Source organism: Rhipicephalus microplus, unplaced genomic scaffold (genome assembly GCF_043290135.1).
Source record: "Rhipicephalus microplus isolate Deutch F79 unplaced genomic scaffold, USDA_Rmic scaffold_41, whole genome shotgun sequence".
NCBI classification, from domain to species: domain Eukaryota; kingdom Metazoa; phylum Arthropoda; class Arachnida; order Ixodida; family Ixodidae; genus Rhipicephalus; species Rhipicephalus microplus.
Genome location: NW_027464614.1, coordinates 3,198,617 through 3,221,590, shown reverse-complemented (window position 1 = coordinate 3,221,590; position 22,974 = coordinate 3,198,617). Strand labels below are relative to the sequence as shown.

The 22,974-nt window shown below is 49.4% G+C and overlaps 1 protein-coding gene across 1 annotated transcript in view; it reads right to left on the bottom strand.

Moving 5' to 3' along the window:
• LOC142787004 (decapping and exoribonuclease protein-like) overlaps positions 1–22,682 on the bottom strand; it is a 133,936-nt gene extending 111,254 nt beyond the window's left edge. The window contains exon 1 of the mRNA XM_075884620.1: positions 22,469–22,682. The gene's annotated coding sequence lies outside the window, so the exon portion shown is untranslated. The remainder of the gene's footprint in view (positions 1–22,468) is intronic.
• Positions 22,683–22,974: the final 292 nt, after the last annotated feature.

Below are 22,974 nucleotides of genomic sequence, written 5' to 3'. Positions count from 1 at the left end.
GAATTGCAAATAATACCGCCAGGCATTCTTGTTCAGTAACAGTGTAGTTTTGTTCCGGCCTGCTTAGGGAGCGACTTGCGTATGCGATGACGTGTTCGCGGTCGCCGTAACGTTGTGCTAGGACGGCTCCAATACCTATGCCGCTAGCATCCGTATGAAGCTCTGTCGGAGACGAAGGACTGAAGTGCTGAAGGACGGGTCGTGACGTCAGCAAAAACTTCAATTGACGGAATGAAGAATCGCACTCCGGAGTCCACTCAAAGGAATTGTCCTTTCGTAAGAGGCATGTGAGAGGATACGCCACTTCGGCAAACTTCGGAATAAAGCGGCGGAATTACGAACAAAGCCCCAGGAAACTACGAAGCTCCTTGACGGAACGCGGCGCATTGAACGCCTCAACTGCTGCTGTCTTCTGGGGGTCAGGACGGATGCCATCCTTGTCAACGAGATGCCCGAGCACAAGCGTCTGGCGGTCTCCGAAGTGGCATTTCTTCGAGTTTAAAATTAGGCCAGCGTTTCGGATGCAGTTCAAAACAGTATCCAGACGAGAGTTGTGTTCACTGAACGTGCGGCCAAAGATGATGACGTCGTCGAGGTAGCACATGCAAATGTTCCACTTCAAGTCACGAAGAATGGTGTCCATAAACCTCTCAAACCTTGCCGGTGCATTGCACAGTCCAAATGGCATTACGTTGAATTCAAAGAGCCCATCAGGGGTTACAAAGGCAGTCTTTTCCTTGTCCTCTGGGTGCATCGGAATTTGCCAATAACCGGATCGTAAGTCTACGGAGGAAAAATAAGAGGCCGAATATAAGCAGTCTATTGCGTCCTCTATACGGGGCAGCGGGTATACGTCCTTTTTAGTCACGGCATTCAGTCGGCGATAGTCGACGCAAAATCTCCAAGATCCATCCTTCTTCTTAACAAGGATTACCGGTGCTGCCCACGGACTGGCTGACTCTTGTACCACTCCCTTTTGCATCATTTCCTGCACTTGGTCGTTGATAATTTGTCTTTCTGACGGGGAAACACGATACGGTTTTTGGCGAATTGGACTTGCCGCGCCAGTGTTGATGGTATGGAGCGTTCGAGACACGGGGATAGGGATTACTTTGCCCTTCTGCGCAAAGTCAAATACCGAAACGTGCTTCAACAGCACATTCATTAAAGTTCGGCGCTCGGTTGAGCTAAGCGACTTATTTATCGTTGCCATAAGCGCCCCGTCTAAATTGTGACTACCAGTTCCATCACGTTCTTCCGGCACGTCTGTGAGCTCGACCACTGATAAGGTCGCGTGTTCTTTGCTGAGCGAAGCTAATTTCAAACCATTGGGTAGGGTCACGGGCTCAAAGGAACAGTTTACAGTCCATAGGCCAGTTCTTCCGCCATCAATCGACACCACACAATGGGGAGCCAACACATTCTTCTTCACGCAGTTTATGTGCATTGGTTCTACGCTCGCATCGAAGCTGTCAGAATCAGCGCCGCGACAAACAACAGGAACACGTACGGTAGACAACGCAGGTATGAACGTATCGCCACAGACACACAGCGTAGTTTGGTCATTCGCTGGAGTTTCCAGAAGTTCTGAAGGCATCTGGCCACTCACAAAGACTTTCCCCGTGCGACAGTCTACAGTGGCACCACATTCTCGCAAGAAGTCCATGCCGAGAATGACATCATGTGTCGACCGAGGAATAATCGCAAACTCCATCGTTATCATAAGGCCTCCCAAAAATGCCTCAGCACTACACACACCAATAGGGCGCAATGGCTCTCCACTCACTCCACAGAACGTCGAAGTTTCATCCCAGGTAAAAACAACTTTCCGCCCTAACACGTCTTTAAAAGAACCACTCATCACGGAAATTGTTGCACCTGTGTCCACCAACGCCATCACAGGCACATGATCCACCAAAACACGCACTTTGTTTTTAAACATACACACAGGAGGTATTTCTCTTAGTAGCACGTTTTCAGCGACCTCACCCCCATTGGCCGCGCTGGCTAGTTTTCCGGTGGCGAAGAGGGCGCTTTGCGACGCAGCGGTGAAGGAGAACGATGAGCACGAGGTCGCGGTGGGGGCGTTAAACTCCTGTCAGATGCCGGGGAGTGGTTGCGGAAGTTGCTGGGCCAATAGTTGTCATCAGGTGGTATGTGGGCCGGCCACCGGACACCATGAGGCTGTTCGAAGGATCGTGAAAAATCGCATGGTTGGTGATACCGAGGAGTCACCCGACGGTTGCAAAATCGCGATATGTGACCTGGCACACCGCAGGAATAGCACACCGGCCGAGGTCGAAACGTCGGTCGCTCGTCGATGAATAGAGCGTCATCATTTGCTCTTGTTTGACGAATGTACTGGTTGGGTGCGTCGTATCGAGACGTCGGGTGTCGAGGAGGCATGCGCTGAGAGCGTCGGTCTTACCGTGACGCGGGAAATCTGGTTGTCATTCTTGACTGTGGGGCTGGGCTGTACTCCACAGTTGCCGCGCTCATCGTCGGTTGCCATTGGGTCAAAGGAGGCACATCCATAGCCTCACGTGGCAGACACAACTCGCGATGGTCAGCTGTCGAACACGACATTTCTCGGTGGGACAGTTCCTCACGACCAATCTGTCTAATGGTAGAGAAAAGGTCGAGGCCAGGATTCGTGTCCACACTGGCAACAGTTGTAACGTTAGCCAGCCGACCAAACTTGGGCGCAATTCGACGCATCTTGAGCGTTTCAAATGTTCGGCAATGCTGAATGACGTCGGACACAGAACTGAGGCTTTCTTTTCCAATTAGAAAATTATACACGTCCTCAGCGATCCCCTTCAGCAGATGTCCAACTTTGTCCTCTTCCGACATGGTAGCACAGACCACCTTGCACAGCCTTAACACTTCTTCTATGTAAGTGGTGCATGTCTCACCTGGTAGCTGTGCCCGTTGCGACAGTGTTTGCTCAGCCCGCTTCTTTCTAGCAACCGAGTCGCCGAAACACGCCCTGAGTTCTTCAACAAAAAGATCCCACGTCGTGAGTGCGTCCTCGTGGTTCTCGTACCATACCAGTGCGGTGTCGGTCAGGGAGAACACTACGTTGGCTAGCATAGCGGCTGCATCCCAACCGTTGGACTTGCCCACACGTTTGTACTTGGTGAGCCAGGCGTCGACATCTTCTTCGGCATTTCCTCCGAAGGGCGGTGGAACTCGGTAGTATGGAAGCGGGCCAGATGGTGCCGTCCTGGAAACGCCTGCTTCTTCGGGCATGTCGAAGTCACTCACGGCAGATGGTGGGAGACCGGCAAGTCGACGGCTTCGTCGAAGCTGTGGCAGTGATCGTTCCGTAGTTGAAGCGCATACCCAGCTCCTCCACCACTCTGTTACGTTTAAAAGAGACTGGTAGACGTTGAAAGGGGCCGTTTATTAGGTCGCGAGGGGCAGCTCAGAAGCGGCCGACTGATTAACGATCCTCCTGATTCTCTTCTTCTTCTCTCGCTCTGGGCGACAAGTGCGTTCACCGTATACGCTTCTTTTTCTTCGCGCATGTACGCAACAATATATATATATATATATATACATAAAAAGAGATCCAACAGACAATAATGCCAAGGAATGTATAGGGGATGTTATCAGAACCAATGTGATGTTAATAGGAAGAAAAAAGTGGGTGAAAAAATACCTTCCCGTGTGCAGGAATCGAACCTACGACCTTCGAAGAAAGAGTTCGATGCTCTACCACAGAGCGATCAAGACTGACGGCGTCATAGCTCAGTGGTAGAGCATCGATCACGCTGCGGTGTCTCAGTGGTATTACTGAGCTATCACGCCTGAATCCGTGATATATATATATATATATATATATATATATATATATATATATATATATATATATATATATATATATATATATATATATATATTTACATCACACTTGCCCTGACGACGGCCGGTCCCCGGCCGTAACGTTGGCAATAAAGCATCGTATTTCGTTTGCTCCTTCGCTTCTTCTGGTGACTTATAACTCGACCCCAATCCAGGGAGACTTTCAAGAAATAAATAAATAAATAAATAATATATATATATATATATATATATATATATATATATATATATATATATATATATATATATATATATATATATATATATATATTGTAAGATGGTGTCGAGTACCCTCAAGACTCTTTATTGTCTCGAATATATGCCCCAAAACCTAAGCGGGATTGGTGATGATGATTATGTACAAATGAAAAGATGGAACGAGTAATAATGCTCGCACTTATTTTCCCCGCGCACATGAGCGGCCGGCCCGGCCGAGACTTAAGCGGGAAAGGTACAGCGAACAAAGCGTTTAAGACGTGAAGCGTGGGCTATCTCGGAGGCACGGTAACGACGGTCTGAGGAACTCTCGACGTAAGTGACAAGGTAATTGACAGAAGATGTTCTTTCACTAACAAGGTATGGTCCGAGAAAGCGTGACTGAAACTTTTCACACAATCCGGGGGTACGAACAGGCGTCCAAAGTAGTACTTCATCTCCAGGACGGAAGGTGACGTCTCGACGAAAGATTTCATAGTGTCGCTTGTGGTCTAGTTGACTGGCCTTCGTGTTGAGTTGAGCACGTTGCCGTGTTTCAGCGAGCCTGGAGGTGAAATTTTCTGGCGTAGTCATGGACGTTTTTGTCGTTGCATTGTAGAAAGGGGCATCAATATTGAATGTCGGCGCAAGACTATAGACAAGGAAGAAAAGTGAATACTCGGTGGTTCGTTGAACAGCAGTGTTGTAGGCAAATGTTATGAACGGCAAGATTTTGTCCCAGTTATCATGGTGCGGTCCGATGTACATGGATATCATGTCGATTAGAGTCCGGTGGTATCGCTATGTCAGGCCATTTGTCTGCGGGTGGTAAGCGGATGCGTTCTTATGAACTGTGCCACAAGTTTTAAGAAATTCGACAAGAATTGTCGACATGAAGGTTTTGCCCCGGTCACTCAGCCACGTGTGAGGTGCGCCATGACGCAACAGAATGGCTTCTAAAAAGAAGGTGGCCACGTCTGATGTGGAGCTGGTGCGTAGAAGAGCGGTCTCCGCGTATACTGTGAGGTGGTCGACGGCTGTGACGATCCAGTGGTGGCCCACTGGCGTTACGGGAAGTGGTCTGACGAGGTATATTCCGACAACGACAAAAGGTGTATCGGGACATGGAATGGGTTGTACTGATCCAGCAGGAGCAGAAGTTGGCTGTTTCCGGCGTTGACAAAGTGCACAAGAAGCGACATAATTAGCCACAAAGGTAGAAAGACCAGGCCAGACGAAACGGCTCCTAACGCAGTTGTAGGTCTTCTGAAATCATAAGTGTCCAGCTGATGGGTCATCGTGCAGTGCTTCAAGAACTTGTTTTCGCAGTGAACGGGGAAGTACTGGCACCCACCGATGCCCATCCGGATTGTAAGTATAGCGCTGCAGGACATTGTTGTCTAGCTTGAATTGCCGTAGCTGACGACGTAGTCTGGTATTAGGTGGAGAAAGCGAGTCATTCAAGTATCCGATGATGCGGTTACATAATGGATCGTCACGTTGGCACGCGGCAAACTGCGCACTGCTGTTTAAAGATAGTGACCCAGCAACTGCCAGCGGTGATAACGTGAGTGCAGAGGAAGCCGCTTGATCACCTGAGGGGCATCGAGGATGCGTGATTGGAGACGAAAGTGGCAGAATGCAGCGACAGAGAGCGTCGGCATCCTGATGCTGTTTGCCAGACCTGTACACAACGTCAAAAGTGTACTCTTGCGAACGGAGTATCCTGCGGCTGAGGCACCCAGAAAAATTCTTCAGCGGAACAACCAGCATAGAGCATGGTGGTCGGTAATCACAGTGAAGTGGGGTCCATACAGATAAGCTGGAATTTTCTAGATGGCTCAAACGACCGCAAATCATTCCTGCTCTGTTATCGAGTAGTTCTGCTCCGCAGGTGTTAGTGCGTGGCTGGCATACGCAACTGCTCGCTCACGTGAAGTGTCGTCACGCTGGAAGAGGACAGCACCGATTCCGTGGCCGCTGGCGGCATCTGTGTGCAGGAAAGTGGGTGCACTCTCATCGAAGTGATGGAGGACGGGGTCTGATGTCAAAGCACGTTTAAGGGCTTGGAAAGCACACTCACACTCGCCAGTCCAAGTGAAGGCCGTTATTGACGTCAGAAGCTTGTGTAAGGAATTAACTCAAGGGGTGTATCACGCGTCTTCACAGCCTCGCTAGTCCATCGCAACATCACTGCCATTCAGCATTCCGTAGATAGCAGCAGGGAAGACTAGGTCCTGCTACAGATTTTGCCTAAACGAAAGTATGAGATGAGTCTGTTTTTACATAATGTGTATAGTTCTCCAAAAGATAAAGCATTGGGCTTGCCACAACTCCTGATTCAAGCTCAACGGTTAGCAGCTCGCACTCCGCTTGCAGTGGTAAGAGATTTCAATGCGCCTCACCCGGAGTGGGGTTATAGTCGAGCCAGCCAAAAGGGCAATTGGCTTTGGCAAGTTGCCCGGGATCTGCGATTGACGCTGTTAGACAATCCACAAGATAATACGAGGATAGGCAACAGCATAAGCATGGATACTTCTCCAGACCTTACGTTTTTTTAGAGGCATCAGTAATGCAAAGTGGATTAACACGGGAAAAGCACTAGGAAGTGATAACTATATCTTTTTACGACATTTAGCGCTGCGAAGCCTAAAGACAAAGTGGAAGGCATAGAAATATAGATTGGAACATATTTAGGGAAAACAGAGCAGACAGTGTGAACGGGAAAATTAATTACCTGGGTAGAGGCGCTCAAGGAGGATGTAAATAATACCACGGTAGAAGTGCCAGTCGAGCAGGAGGAGTTTACCGCTGTTTCTAAACTATTACACATGTGGAAAGCGCACGCGAGTATCTTGAAAAGGTGGAAGAAGCAAAAACATAATGGCGTCCTTCGCAGAAGGACTGCCAAGTTAGAACGTAAAATCGAAAATTATACAATTGAGTTGCAAGCCAAGCATTGGGGCCAGATTTGTGATCGCATGAATGAACAGTTTGGATGCAAAAAGACATGGCAGCTGTTAAGGCATTTTTTGGATCCGGCAGCAACAAAATCGGCGCAACGGAAACAAATGACTCGGTTAATGCATCAATAAGAAGGCACAATCGAAGAGTTTATACAGGAACTCCGGAATCAGTACATAACTGATGGAGTAGACGGTTGCTTACCACACTACTTGGGGGTGGAAAACTGGGAACTAGATGAAGAGTTCACTATTGCGGAGGTGGAGTTTGCCATGGGGCAGCTGCGTACTACGTCTGCCACAGGTCCGGATGGGGTTACAAATAAAGTGCTGAGAAACCTAGATTTCAAATCGGTCGGGGCGATCACTGACTTGATAAATGAATATTGGGTGGCAGGGGAGATCCCAGCACAATGGAAGCATGCTAGGTTCATATTTATTCCTAAGCCTGGCAAGAAACTCTGCTTGGAAAACCTGCGCCCTATATTGCTGATATCACGCGTGGGCAAATTGATGGAGCACGTGGTTCTCAACAGACTTCAGAATTATGCAGAGGACAAGGCCAATTTACCCCCTACTATGATAGGTTTCAGGGCCAATTTGTCCACACAGGATGTCATGATACAGTTGAAACATGATGTAGTCGATCCCGGGCATGGCACGGGCACCAAAGCTGTATTGGGGCTTGACCTGAATAAAGCTTTCGACAATGTTTTCCATGAGGCATTATTGAATGACCTATCGGAAATTGGCCCAGGGGTCAGGACATTACGCTACATCAGATCATTCTTGGAGGGCCGAACCACAGACATTTCAATAGGAGATATCAAATCGGACTCATTCGCGTTGTGTGGCAAAAGGACGTCTCAGGGTTCAGTTTTGTCGCCGTTTCTGTTTAACCTAGCCTTAATTAAAATACCGCCGAGGCTGGATGAGATACCGGGACTCAAACACACATTTTATGCAGATGATATTACTCAATGGGTAACCAGGGGTAGTGACGCGCATCTGGAAGAAACACTACAACAGGCAGATAATATTGTCGAAGAGTTGACAGGGGAGGCGAGACCTTCATGCTCTCAGCCCAAGTCCGAGCTCTTTGTGGTTCGGGACAAACCCAGAGGCCTACATGCAAGACACTATATTCCGCTACCGCCATTAGAGGCAGAGGTAAGGTTTAGGCCGATAGCTGAAGCTCAAACTATTAGAATTCTTGGCATATATCTGCCAACTAACAGGAAGAATAGGGTGGCCCTTGAAAAACTTAAGACCACGGTCAATGCTACTGTCAGGCTTATCAGAAGAATTACTAACCGCAAGAGTGGGGTTAAAGAAAAATAACTCTGTAAGCTGGTACAGGCGTTTGTGCTCAGCAGGATTACTTACGCAACACCTTATATGAAGTTGGATGCTGCAGAAAAAGGCAAGGTCGAGGCTACGATCCGGCAAGCTTACAAAGCAGCGCTTGGGTTGCCTAACAAAGCGCTTACAGAAAGGTTGTTTAAACTAGGGGTACACAACACCCTGGATGAATTATGGGAGGCGCATCTGGTGATACAGCACGCTAGACTTTCGACAACCAAATCGGGCAGGATCATATTGGAAAGAATTGGCATTGGATCAGAGGCTCCCACTGGGGACACTAAAATTCTGGTGCGGTGAGAGTTACATACGTCCCTGTATATAAAGCATTCGCCCAAAATATGCATCCCATTCACCTTACGCAGCGCTGGCAGGCAAGAGCAGAGCTTTACACGTTGAGTACGGCGAGTACAAAGCGGCAGTCTATACAGATGTTGCGGAATACGTTGAGTACGGCGAGTACAAAGCGGCAGTCTATACAGATGTTGCGGAATATAAGGACAAAGACGCTTTTGTGATTGTGGTGGTGGAAAGGCGGGGACGCTTGGTTGCCTCTGGATCGGTCAAAACCCGCTCCTCAGAAACTGCAGAAGAAGCGGCAATAGCGCTAGCTATAGCTATTTCGCAGTCGGATCTGATTCTCAGTTATTCAAAGACAGCCATCCGAAATCTGGCGAGGGGCAGAATATCGGCGACCACCGCACCGTTTCTGCATCGGGCCATGGGCCGAGAAATTAGAGAAATAGAAATTGTCTGGGTACCAGCACACTCTGGGAACCCTGGGAACGAGGTGGCTCAGCTGAATGCTCGAGGTTTCGTCAGCCGGGTAGGTGAGCCGCCAGTTCCGGGGAGGTCCGCGAGAGATGGGCTGATGTCCTTTCATGACATAACGAATCATTATAAACTGGAGCGGAGGTTTTATCCGCCCCCGCACAAGCGGTTGACTAAAGCGCAGGAATGCGTCTGGAGAAAATTGAAAACGCAATCTTTTCCCAACTCTTATGTGTTGAACAAAATGTACCCGGAAAAGGTTAAACCGCATTGCAAATGGTGTCAGGCTGTGGCAACATATGATCACATACTTTTGGAATGTAGCATAGTGCCGCCGCCGGTGGATAGTGATCCCTCTCTTGAGCACTGGGAGGCCGTGTTGACCAGCTCAGACCCAGTCGTCAGGTTAAGGGTCGTGGAGTGGGCCACACAGGTCGCCACCAACCTTGGGTTGATGGCCATCTAACACGGAATCATCCGCATTTGCTTTCTGACGAAATAAAGTTTTACCATCCATCCATATATTTCGACATGACGCGGTGCGCGTGCTCACCGGCGCAAATTTCGTCGCGTCACGCCGGCGTTGCCACACCAGGCGCCGGTTCTGCCATATACTCGCAGAAGCACGTGCGCTACGTTCCTTTGACCCATGCGCGTTTCAGGATATCCTGCGTCCCTCCGTCACGAAAAGAGGGAGACGCAGTGTTGTCTGGGTAACGCATTGGCGTGAAGTGCAGCATGTCGCATTTCGCGCCGGTTGCCGTCGGGTCGCGCCGACGGACGCTTGTCGCGCCTAGCGTCAGACCATAAAGTGCTCACGTTTTCCTAACGTAGCGTCGCTGTGCCCAGCGTGCGCGCGCGTCTACGCTACGTTGGAGTATGTCGGGCCCTTCATGATGCGCTCAAGGCCGTTTGGCTAGCTCTACATACACCAAATTTGGTGTTACGTGACGTCAATGAATGACAAAATATATGAGTGGCGCAAACATGATAAACCTAACGCGCGTGTCCCATAAGAACATGACAACATACCACGTTTATAGCGTGCTCGCGGCTGTTTCGCTAGCTTCATACATAGTAAACTTGGTATCACGTGACGTGAATAGATGACGAAGGTAAACGACACAGCCAAACATGATAATCATGACACGGAAGCCATGTACGCCTTCATTTACCTCCACTTCGTAACGTTGTACTGATTTTACAGTAACATATTGTTACGGGGATCGCAAACACACGGAAGAGAGAAATGAGCGTATTTCCTATATTTACATGTAAAAGTGACGCTTCAGAGCTGCCAGTCTCTCGCGCGGCGAGTCCACTTCTTTTTCATCGATTTGTTGTCCACGACGGTAGAGCCATGCCCACTGCCTCGTAACATCACCCCCGGCGAACAAAGCGCCGTCACGGCGCCCCTAAGTCAATCAGGACTGGCAGTATAGTAGGGCTTTAGGCGCGACACATGAACAACATCAGTAGATGGTGGTAGAGGATGAGTGCGGTTGAACGGGAGTGATGAGGTAGTCGACGTCGGTGACCTTGCGGAGAACTTTGTAGGGTCCTGTGTATCGTGGGAGGAGCTTCTCGCACAAACCTTCACGTCGATACGGCGTCCAGAGTAGGACAAGAGAGTCATCAGGGTAGTCAACGTCGCGGTGCGAGTCATCGTAGCGGACTTTTTGTGCGGCCTGAGAAGCACTGAGCCTAGTGTGCGCGATTTGGCGAGCGACGCGGGCTCGAGAAGCAGCGTCCTGCGCATACACCGTTGGTTGGATAGTAGCAGAAGGAAGGAGTGTGTCGAATGGCAACGCAGGGTTGCAGCCGTACAAAAGAAAGAATGGAGAGTAGCCGGCGGTGTCATGTCTTGACGAATTATATGCAAATGTAACGTAGGGGAGCATTGCGTCCCAGTCACGGTGGTCAGCAGAGACGTACATAGACAACATGTCTGTAAAAGTTCGGTTGAGACGCTCCGTGAGACCGTTAGTCTGGGGATGGTAGGCAGTAGTAAGGTGATGTTCGGTAGAGCAGCTCCGGAGGATTTCGTCGATAACTTTTGCGAGGAAGCAGCGGCCCCGATCCGTCAAAAGCTGGCGCGGAGCTCCATGCCGCAGAATGACGTCATTTAGGAGAAAGTCTGCGACGTCTGTAGCGCAGCTAGTTGGCAAGGCACGAGTTATCGCGTATCTGGTCGCATAGTCGGTTGCGACAGCGATCCACTTGTTGCCTGACACGGACGTCGGGAAAGGTCCGAGCAAGTCGAGGCCGATGCGGAAGAATGGTTCCGGGGGAATGTCGATAGGTTGGAGCAGGCCAGCCGGACGGAGAGCAGGACGTTTCCGACGCTGGCAGCGCTCGCAAGCAGCGACATAACGGCGCACAAATTTATACATGCCAGGCCAAAAGAACCGTTGCCGCACGCGGTGATAGGTGCGTGAAAAACCCAGGTGTCCCGCCGTCGGTGCGTCATGCAGATGTTGAAGAATAGTGGCACGCAGGTGTCGGGGAATAACTAACAAATATTCCGGGCCATCAGACTTCATGTTGCGACGATACAGAATGTCGTTGCGAAGGACATATTGACGGAGCGAAGGGTCGGAATGTCCTGAAGATACTCGCTGAATGACCTTCTTGAGGGTTGCGTCCCGGCGCTGCTCTGTGCCGATGTCGTGCAAATCAGATATGGCGAGCACACAAGAATCGCCTTCATGGACAGCGAGTCTAGCAGGGTCCACTGGATAACGCGAGAGACAATCAGCATCTTGGTGCAACCTGCCAGACTTATAAATTACGTCGAAGTTATACTCCTGGAGACGTAGAGCCCAGCGACCTAGGCGACCAGTTGGGTCCTTGAGCGACGACAGCCAACACAGAGCGTGGTGGTCCGTAATAACTGAAAACTCCCGGCCATACAAGTAGGGGCGAAATTTCGCTACAGCCCAGACCAACGCAAGACACTCGCGCTCTGTTATCGAATAGTTTCGCTCAGATGTGGAGAGAAGGCGGCTGGCATACGCAATAACACGCGTTTGGCCTCCCTGGTGTTGAGCGAGGACGGCGCCGATTCCGTGAGCACTGGCGTCTGTGCGTACTTCAGTCGTCGCAGACGGGTCAAAGTGAGCCAGTATTGGTGGTGAAATGAGCAGGTCGATCAGCGTGGAAAACGCAGCTGCTTGGTCTTGGCCCCACGAGAAGGGCACGTTCTTTTTGAGAAGATCAGTTAGTGGTCGTGCAATTGTAGCGAAATCGCGTATAAAGCGGCGGAAGTACGAGCATAAGCCCACAAAACTCCGAACATCTTTGGTTGAAGAAGGCAGAGGGAAATTCTTGACAGCGCTAACCTTGTCAGGGTCAGGTTGGACGCCAGCAGCACTTACAAGATGACCAAGGATCGTGATTTGTTGTCGGCCGAAATTGCACTTTTTCGAGTTCAGCTGGAGTCCTGCTCGACGAAAAACGGCTAAAATGGTCGACAAACGAGTTAAGTGAGTTTCAAATGTTGGGGAAAAAACAATCACATCGTCGAGGTAGCAAAGACAGATGGACCATTTATAACCACGAAGAAGAGAGTCCATCATGCGTTCGAACGTTGCCGGGGCGTTGCACAGCCCAAAAGGCATAACCTTGAACTGATAAAGGCCGTCCGGTGTGATGAAGGCAGTCTTTTCTCGGTCTAAGTCGTCGACAGAAATTTGCCAGTAGCCCGAACGCAGATCAATAGATGAGAAGTATCGCGCGCCATGAAGGCAATCAAGGGCGTCGTCAATTCGTGGCAGCGGATATACGTCTTTGCGGGTTATCTTGTTCAAGGCACGGTAGTCAACGCAAAATCTCCAGCTGCCATCCTTCTTTTTCACTAAAACAACAGGTGACGCCCATGGACTTGAAGAGGCCTCTATGACTCCTTTGGAGAGCATTTTCTCGACTTCTCGTTGTATGACCTGGCGTTCGGACTGGGAAACACGATACGGTCGCCGTCTAACAGGATTAGCATCGCCGGTATGTATTTGATGACGCACGAAGGACGTTTGACCTAAAGGGCGGTCATCGAAGTCGAAAATATCTCGGTAGGTAGTCAGAACGTGGTGGAGTTGCGCCAACTGACAGGGCAGAAGATCAGGGGCGATCATCATCGTGATTTCGTCGCTAGGTGCGTTTGCTCGGCTGGCTGCAGTAGGGGACGAGCAGTCTTCAGGGTCCAATGCCACGATGCTACATGCATCAAGTGGGGAAACGTGGGCTAACGAAATGCCTTGCGGGAGAACTTGGGTCGAACTACTGAAGTTAAGGAGCGGAAGCTGAACGTAGTTGTCCACAATAGTCACGATTGTATGCGGCACAGCAACACTTCGAGCCAAGAGCACATCCACCAATGGAGACACTATGTAGTCACCGTCAGGAAGAGCTGGTGATATCGTTAAGGCAACACACGTGGTGGCTTGCGGTGACAGCCGAACATAATCAACAGCGCACAAGCGGTGTGACGGTGAGGACGGCACAGGTCCAAGTCGAGGCAGTTCAAGTTGAAGAACGCCGGTTGCACAGTCGATGAGAGCAGCATGGGTGGACAAGAAATCTAAACCAAGAATTAGGTCATTTGGGCACTGCTCAATAACTGCAAAGAGAACAGATGTGGGGTGATCGGCGATAGTGATGCGTGCTGTGCACATTCCTGTGATGGCAAGACTTCTTCCGTCGGCGACACGAATAATGCCAAGAGCAGCCGGTGTGAGCACTTTCTTCAGGCGGCGACGAAGTCGGGCACTCATCACAGAAATATGCGCCCCAGTGTCAACAAGTGCAGAAACAGTCAGGCCGTCAACGTCGACGTCGATCAAATTTCGTCGTGTCGGCAGTACAAGGAGAGGATTTGAGGTCGGTATCGAGGATGCAGCTTCACCTCCAAGAGCTGCACCGCTTAGTTTCCCTGGTGAGAATTGAGCGGGGAGGTCGGGCGTCGTCGTAGAGGAGAAGGGGACGACGGGCGACGTCCTGGCGGCGAACGAGACTGGTGACGTCGAGGCGACGGTGAGCGGCTGTGCTGCGTATCAGGGGCATCGCAGGCGTAGGAATCGACGGGCAGAGGCCGGCGGTAGTTGTCGGCGATCGGCTCAGGAGGCTGGAAACGACGGTAGCTATCGGTGCGGCGAGCAGTGTTATACTGGTTTCGGGACGAAGACCAATGGTTGTGGCAATACCGTGCGACGTGACCTATGCGGCGGCAGTTAAAGCAGATCGGCCGATCATCCGCAGTTCTCCATTCGGCCGGATTGCGAGAGCGTGGATAAGACCTTTCTTGGGGTGGTGACCTGGGGCGAGGCGGCGACCTTGAACGGAAGCCAATTGGTCGAGACTGAGCAACGGCGCAGACATCGAAGCCCAAATTGCTCAGTTCTTCCCGCACAATCGACTGTACCAAGCAAACCTGAGGTACTTGCAAATCGACGTGGCCGTTGGCGGGAAGAGTAGGTGTAATTGCTTCGATTTCCCGCCGGACAATTCGCGTAATTTCAGACGCTGGTGAAGACTGCCGATGAGAGGACAGTCCATCTTCGCAGGAGGACGTCGCTGCGGTGTTCGGCAGTCGAGTAAATGATCTTGAAATCCGCCTGCTTTTGGCCAGTTCAAAACGCCGGCATTCCTCAATAATTTCGTCGACGGTCGCACAGTTCCGGCACATTAGCAGGTTGAACGCGTCGTCCGCTATGCCCTTGAGGACGTGGCCAACCTTGTCAGACTCCGACATGTCGTTGTCAACTTTACGACAGAGAGCCAGCACGTCCTGTATATATGAAATATACGGCTCTGTGGACGTCTGAGCACGTATAGACAACTCCTTCTTTGCAGCCGCCTTTCGACCGATGGGCTTCCCAAATAAGTCGCGAAGCTTTTCCTTGAAGGTGTCCCAACTGCCGATCTCCTCCTCATGGTTCTCGTACCAGACTTTGGCCGTGCCTTTCAGGTAAAACAGCACATTGGCCAGCATAAGAGTCGGATCATACCGGTTGAGAGCACTGGTGCGTTCGTAGTCGGCTATCCAGTCGTCGACATCAACTTCGTCCGTACCGCAGAACGTTCCAGGATGCTTCGGATGCGTCAGCACGTACGTGGGTGGGGGTGGGGCCAGTGGAGGCGTTGCCGTGGATGGTGCGGGCGTCGCCGAGGCCGATGGAGAGGTGGCCGTGGGATCAGTCCCGTGTTCCATCACGGAAACTCCGATTTGACGACCACTGCGGAGCTCCGTTGTATGGCGCTTCGTTACCCAGCACTCCCACCAATTTGTTACGGGGATCGCAAACACACGGAAGAGAGAAATGAGCGTATTTCCTATATTTACATGTAAAAGTGACGCTTCAGAGCTGCCAGTCTCTCGCGCGGCGAGTCCACTTCTTTTTCATCGATTTGTTGTCCACGACGGTAGAGCCATGCCCACTGCCTCGTAACAATATCAACATTTCTCATTTGTGCTTCATATATCATCGATTCCGACTGTACGTAGGATCTACCAATTTTAGGGGCGAAGCTCCTTAAAGCAGCACCCGTTCGTCCCTCGTACTCGTACTGTGTAACCAGTGTTACATTTTGACCTGCAAGGTGGTGCCGGTGGCAGATTTCTCCTGTACTTTGTTGAACAATAAAAAGTTCGCGGCATGCACGTTAACTAAAAACCGAATGCTCCTGTCTCTCATTCCCCATTAGCAGCCGTCGGCATGTACATTGAGCACTATCTGACAAGAAAGCGTTGCGACGTTATACTCGCTGGGTGTAACCTCCTTAGTTTTAGAAAGGTTTAGCGAGCGTTGGGCCGCAGTGCCGTGAATACAGTGAACTAGTATATACCATGAACTCGAGGTGGTTAATGGTGGGAAGTAGACCCGAAGCGCAAGCCGTAAAAAAAGTGTGCGTGTGCCACCTCTCGTTTAGTCCTAGGAATGCCCGCTGGATGATGGTGCTTCTATATGGGGAATATATGATGAAAAGATGCGAGATGGTGGTACTTGGGGTGTTGGATAGATGGACGAACGAACACACAGACAGATGCATGGAAGGACGCATGAACGGACGCAGGGGCGGATGCATGGACGAACGCAGGGAAGGACGCACGAACAGACACACGCACGGACGGGCGGATGGACGCATGGACGGTCACACAGACGTATCTATCTATGTATCTATCGACGTATCTATCTATCTAGAAATGCGAAGCATTTCTTAGCAAACTTCGGCAACTTTAAACACTACCTACCTACCTACCTACCTACCTACCTACCTACCTACCTACCTACCTACCTACCTACCTACCCACCCACCCACCCACTCACCCACCCACCTACCTGTCTATCTATCTATCTATCTATCTATCTATCTATCTATCTATCTATCTATCTACAACTTTTTGCTCTGCTGGCCATCTCGATAATGGTATTGATACCAAACTTGGTATGGCATAACATGAGTGTATGAGGAACACATTTAACTGTTCATAACGTGAAAAACCTAAGTATGTCATGAGTATCGTGATTTACAATTTATGGTCCTGCAGATCTTGCAGTGGTTTCGTTCACATGGCATGCTGCAAAACTGGTTTGGTATGACAGGATTGCATGGCGAACACAAGCTACAGACCCTAACATAAAATTCATGACATGCGTGTCATGTAACGCCATGGCTATATGCCACGCTCATTATGCGCTCGCGGCCGTTTCGCTACCGTCACATACACCAAATCTGGTATTACGGGACGTGAATGAATGACGAAGCTACACGACTGGTCAAAACATCATCATCATAAAATGCGGTGTCATGTAAGAACATGACTACATGCCACGCTCATGATGTGCTGGCGGTCGTTTCGCTAGCTTCACTTATACTAAGTTTGGTATTACGACACTTCAATGGATGCCGAAGGTATGATATTGGTGCAAACATGATAAACATGAAATGCGTGACATGTAACAGAATGACTACATGCTAGGCTCATGATGTGCTCGCAGCCATTTCGCTAGCTTTACATGTACCACACTCAGTATTACGCGATGTGAACGGATGACATAGGTAAATGACACATCCAAACATGACAATCACGACACGTATGTCACATAAAAACATGACTACAAGCCACGCTCATGATGCTAGCTGCACATATACCAAATTTGGTGTTACGTGACTTCCGTGACGTCAAATGATGACGAAATGTATGACAGGTACAAACATGATAACGCGGACACGCGTGTCTTGTGAGAACATGACAACATACCACGCTGAAAGTGTCCTCGCGGGCGTTTGACTAGCTCCCCATATACTATATTTGGTATCACCCGACGTTCATAGGTGACGGAGGTAAATGACGCATCCAAAGATGGCAATAATGACACCGGAGTCATGAACGGCATCATTCACCTCCACCTCGTATCTTTGTGCTGATTTCAAAGTGACACATCACCGTTCTCAATTATGCTTCACGTATCATCGATTCCCACTGTACGTGGGATTTCACATTTTTTTTTTTAATCTCTGGCTTTTGTCCCTGTCCAGAAGTATAGAAATCGCAGAAGCGTCATCTGCCCTGCCACTTTCCCTTTTAGTCATAAATGTTCCCTGCACTCCTGCTTGACCCTTTGCCAGTCTGTACTTTTTTGAATGAATGCCTCAATACCACCCCCCTCTCTGCTGCCTTCTGTTCTATTAAAATATTCCCATGCGTATTCCAGATTGATAGGTGGTTGTTACATGCCCTAAAATGTGTTTCTACAAAACCCATATATTAGCTTCTCTTCCCTTAGCTGTTCTTCTATCTCTCCCCACTTTAGCCTGTTCCTGCCACTCTGAATGTTCATATATTCGACGTCGGAACTGACTCAGCCCTCGTGGCTACGTCAATTTGTGTCCTGGACTCTACGTGTCTTAGATATTAGTGCCACTTCAGAATCGTGTCTGCCTCTACCACCTGTCAAAAGGTCCCCCTGTTTGTCCCCCTAGGAATCCACAATAAGCACGCTCCCTTGCGGTAGCCGGGCACGTGAGGCGATGATCGCTGGTTTTGCTGGGGAGCGCGGTGATTGGGACGGCCGCAGAGAACCACGCCGCGCACCCGCAATCTCGGAGGCCATGTTCCAGTGGACGTTTTGCGGTGCGGGGAAAGCGAGGGGCGTCCGCTACGCGCGGTAGTTTTTGAGCTGTATTTGCACGCAGGGCAATTGAAGTATGCTCAGCTTCATTATTGAGGTGTGGAATGGGGCTCACTTATCGCCAAGAGTTGTGTTACTGCCTGGGGTAGCAAGAAGACGCAAAAACAGATCTTTGAAACACCATCAATGCTGTTATGTTCTGGTGCTAGAGTTCAAGTACGCTGATTTGGTAGCTGTGCGTGCGCAAAAACGCATAACATGAAAGGAAAGAATGAGAACAACCTGAATCGCACGGGCAAGGGAATAATAACACCATGCATGCAAGAAATATGAGTAATGAATAAAGTAAATTTCATTTCCAGACACCTGAAATACTTAACTGCAGTGACCTTTCGGCTCAACAAGGCGGGTTTTTTAGGCACGGTCGCCGGTGGTTCACATCCACACACACACATGTTCTATTAGATAACTTGTTAGCCTCGACTACTACTTTTTCAGAACATAGAAAAGCTAGAAGAGAACATGACCGTGCCACCGCAATATCGTTCAACTTATTTCGTTTTAGACCTAGCATACAGCAACAAAGATTGCCATGTGCCAAGCTTGTTTCAATTCAAACATTCGAAAGAAGACCAGTGCCAGAATAACACATTTTATTCCATGTTTATGCAATAAATACGTAATATAGAAAAGTGCCTTAAATGTACCCACAGTACGTTAAATTAAAGATACAAAGATCAGCACTATCGCTGTGCAAATTAACTTACTGTAACAAAATACGCCGAGCAACTACAAATGCAAATTTGTTCCATCACTTTAGGAAATTGTGGTAATACGCATTTCCCACATGCCATATCCTTACAAAAATGTTCCATGCAATAACATATACTTTAAACAGGTTGCTTGAAAAGCAACAGTTGCTTGAATAGCAACTGTAAGTTTCGGTGCGATTTAGGGTCACTTATGCGCCGGGATTGTCCTTATCTACAGGGATCGAATCACCATAAAATTTTCGAACAAAGTAAAACAGGAAAAGAATGCTATTTGTCGACCGTTCACATAACTTGAACTATTCGATTATTGATAGCAAGGTATATTACGAAGCACGAAACATCGAGTATACGAAATAAATCTTTTAAGGTCCATGTTAAATTTCACCGAGTGTTACGCTTTTCTAACACACGGCGAAAGCTGCGTCAATAATGCCTCACGTACGCTTGTTTTGCTGACGTTCGCTCGTAACATGTTCATTTACTTTATTTGTGTTGTTTACCTGCATAACTTGTCGTTGTACAAATTTTACGAATGTGCTCAGTTCTTCCAAATCTAAGGGTAAGTTGTAACGAGATAGGTGATGACCACGTTTCCATCTTCTGGTGGAGACAAATCATACCACCCGTAATATTTTAGAACGAAAGCATCAGATTCTTCATAAAACGCGCAAATTGAGCGTCGACGTTGGTGTCGCGCCTCGGCAGCGACGGCACGTACGAGGGCGTACACACACAGTTACACGGTTCCCCGTCAGGGGGAAGAGGTGAAGATTCATCGCACATGACATATTTATACGAGTCCGAACGATATGTCTTGGGCTGACACGGCTAAGGGAAGCGTAGCGTCCCTGTGGTGGCCCATGGTAGAGTCGACGCACCATAATCAACTGTGAAAAAAAATAATAACAAGGGTAGCGCCCCGCCTGCTGCGACTCTATTCAGTTTCCTCGTCGTCCCTAATACTGAGACGCGATATCTTAATTGCACAGCTGCGCATACAACAAGAAAACGCGCCCCAACTTCTGCAACACGTGGTTCACTTCGTTAATTACGTCACACACGCACTCGCGAACAAGTTCTGGCAAAATTATGTTTGGATTCTCATACCCCAGTTCCCAGACCTTGGGGTGGTTGTTTCCAGACTGCCGCCAAATTTGGCAGAGAAATTCACCCCTGTAGTTGTGGCTTCTCCGTGTGAGTGTGGTGTCGTCCGCGGTGCATCTTGCGAGTGCGCTAGCTACGTTGGCTGTTTTAATTACGAAATGAAGGTAAAACGCGCGTCGCAGAAGTCGGGGATCGTTCTTGTGTTGTGAGAGCTGCTGTGCAAGTAAAAGATTGTGTCTCAGAATTAGAGAATCAGCGACGCGTCGCCCGCCATGCACTTCGCGCGTGCGTGTGCGATGAACTTGTCAGCGAGTGCGTGTGCGACGTTGGCCCTTTCAATTGACGGAATGATTCGCACGTTCTAGAAGTCGGGGCGCAGAGATCCTGTCTCAGTATTAGGCACGACAGCGAAACTAAATACAGTTGTAGCAGGCGATGCGCTGCCCCCCCCCTTTTTTTTTAGGGGCGAAGCTCTTTAAAACTGCACCCGTTCATCCCTCGTCGTAGTCATAGTGCGTAACCAGTCGTTTTTTTCTCGCGCCGTATCGTATAACATCATACCACATATGCAGGCTCATGGATGGAAATGGGTTCGCACACCATTCGCGACCAGCGAGCATCACCAACAATCGCGATCTAGGGCCTTCTATCACCATGGAAGATCAACCGTGTAGTCAGGAAAGAGGTTCTAGGAGGTTCACGTACGCAAACATACGACGGAGCGAGCTAGTTCGATCCCAATAGTCTTCGCTAAGTGCGCAGAAAGCAGTCACAGCTTCGGAAATGACTACTACGAAAAAAAAAACTCCAAAGCTGTCTCCATGCGTGCGTAGAACGTGTACTGCATAACTTTTAAGGCATGTGCACGACGCAGTCAACAGGCAACAGTTCACCGCGTTGTTCACAGGAGGAAGCTTCACGGAACCATAACAAATGCGATGAACAGTAGCTTTAAACACTCGTCGCCATTCGTAATCGCCTTATTTCGCAAGGCGGAACAGGCTTTAGAAGATAACGCCACGCGTAATGACAAGCGAAGGCGCAGTTCTCAAGCGCCCACATTACAATCCATCGAGTCCTCACAAAGATGGCACCGAACGCGCATCGTACCTTTTCGGCGTCTGCTAGCCCGAAACCTGCCCAAAACCTTCCACGACTAAATTTTCCTGAAGGCGTCTGGCGACCTTCGGGCTCCCCGCGAGTCGCCAGAACGTCCAACCCCCAAAAAACGAACGCCAACCGGAAGTGTACCGCGGGGGGGAAGGGGGGGGGGACGGAGCAGCTAGAGGAAAACGAGCGCGCTCTGGCTTGCTCTGGCAGCCCGCGGGTAGCCAGAAGTGGAAAATTGAAGAGTCCCACTGCTGAAAGTTTTCTGATGAATTCTCTCTGCCGAAGACTTCGGTAAAACTAACAACGCACCACTCACCACACACAACACGGCATCACTCATCTGGGCGCGGAGAACAATTCGCTCTGACACCCGGCAAGAAGCGAATCGCTTGAAGTGTGCTGCCATCTATCAACGAACCTAAAAATCCGGTGGTGCAGCATTAGCCAAGGTTAGGAAGAGCAAAGCGCGAGCCTGCGCTACATTCCGAGAAATATAAATCTTATGTGATTTATGCACTACAATATCACTGGCGAATGTAATACACAAGTAAAAGAAGGTAATTTTCGGCTGCGAAGATCAGACGATAATATTTAACTATCCAAAATGGCTCCAAAAAATCTTGAGAAGCTGATATGTGCACTCTGCAGGCTGTATGATCGAACGTGCGAGTTGCCTCGGGTTTTCACGAAAGCTTGCCGTCTCGCAAGAACGAATTGAATTTATCACTTTATCACGTCACGGACTGTCCAGCTTATTTACTGACGCAGGAAAAATAGAACGTGGTTTGTGTTCGTTTCCTGCAAACGCGTTCACACTGAGGCTAGCACAGCCGAACAAAGGAAGGTTTGCTACTGATCATCTTCGAGCGGACACTCCTAAATATCGCTAGGCGGCGCGACAGTCTATGAACATTCCGAATACAGGGTGACTGGTATGCACCATACGTGTCTGGAGGAGATGGTGTGACGTCGTACGTGACGGGATTTACACATTGTTCATGTTACGACCAGACAGTCATAATCACCGAACCCTTTTACTTTCCCATACTCATTCTGGTCTACCGCAAGGTGCGAGATAGATAGACAGATAGATAAAGATAAAAAGAAACGTGCGAAGTGTCTGAGGTAAGCAAAGTATTTCGTATGCAATGCTTGATTTAGTAGTCGTAAGTACACTGTAGGAGAGCGCACCTACCGTTCTGACTGTCTTTCACTGGTCGAAAGCGCCACCACCTTCTCTTTGTTGCGAATAATCCAGCGGAGTAGACATTCTGCCGGTGTCAGGCTAATCCGATTGGCGTGCAATGCTTTCGCGTATCCGTCGTTCAGGTTCCATATGGGACAAAACGGAATCCGCCTTCGCAGGTACCTCTTTGCACCGTCTCCGTCCACGAACTTAAAGTCATCACCGTCTTAAAGTACAGAGTAGTGCCCGATTTCACGAGGCAGGGCGTATCTGGGTGTGACATCTCGACGCGACGAGAACGCTTCCCACACGGACATTGCCGCAACTTCTTCTCCAGCTGAATCGCCACAGAGAACGTGATAACGAGGGTCAACCCCAGTACTACTGCAACAACTTTCCATCTTGCAACTGCAGCTATCACCGCTCCCTTCAACGAAGCGCGTACACTAGGCGCATTCACGCAACTACCGAGCAAGTCCCTGCGGGGCGCAACGGTGTTCGGCGGCGCAATGACG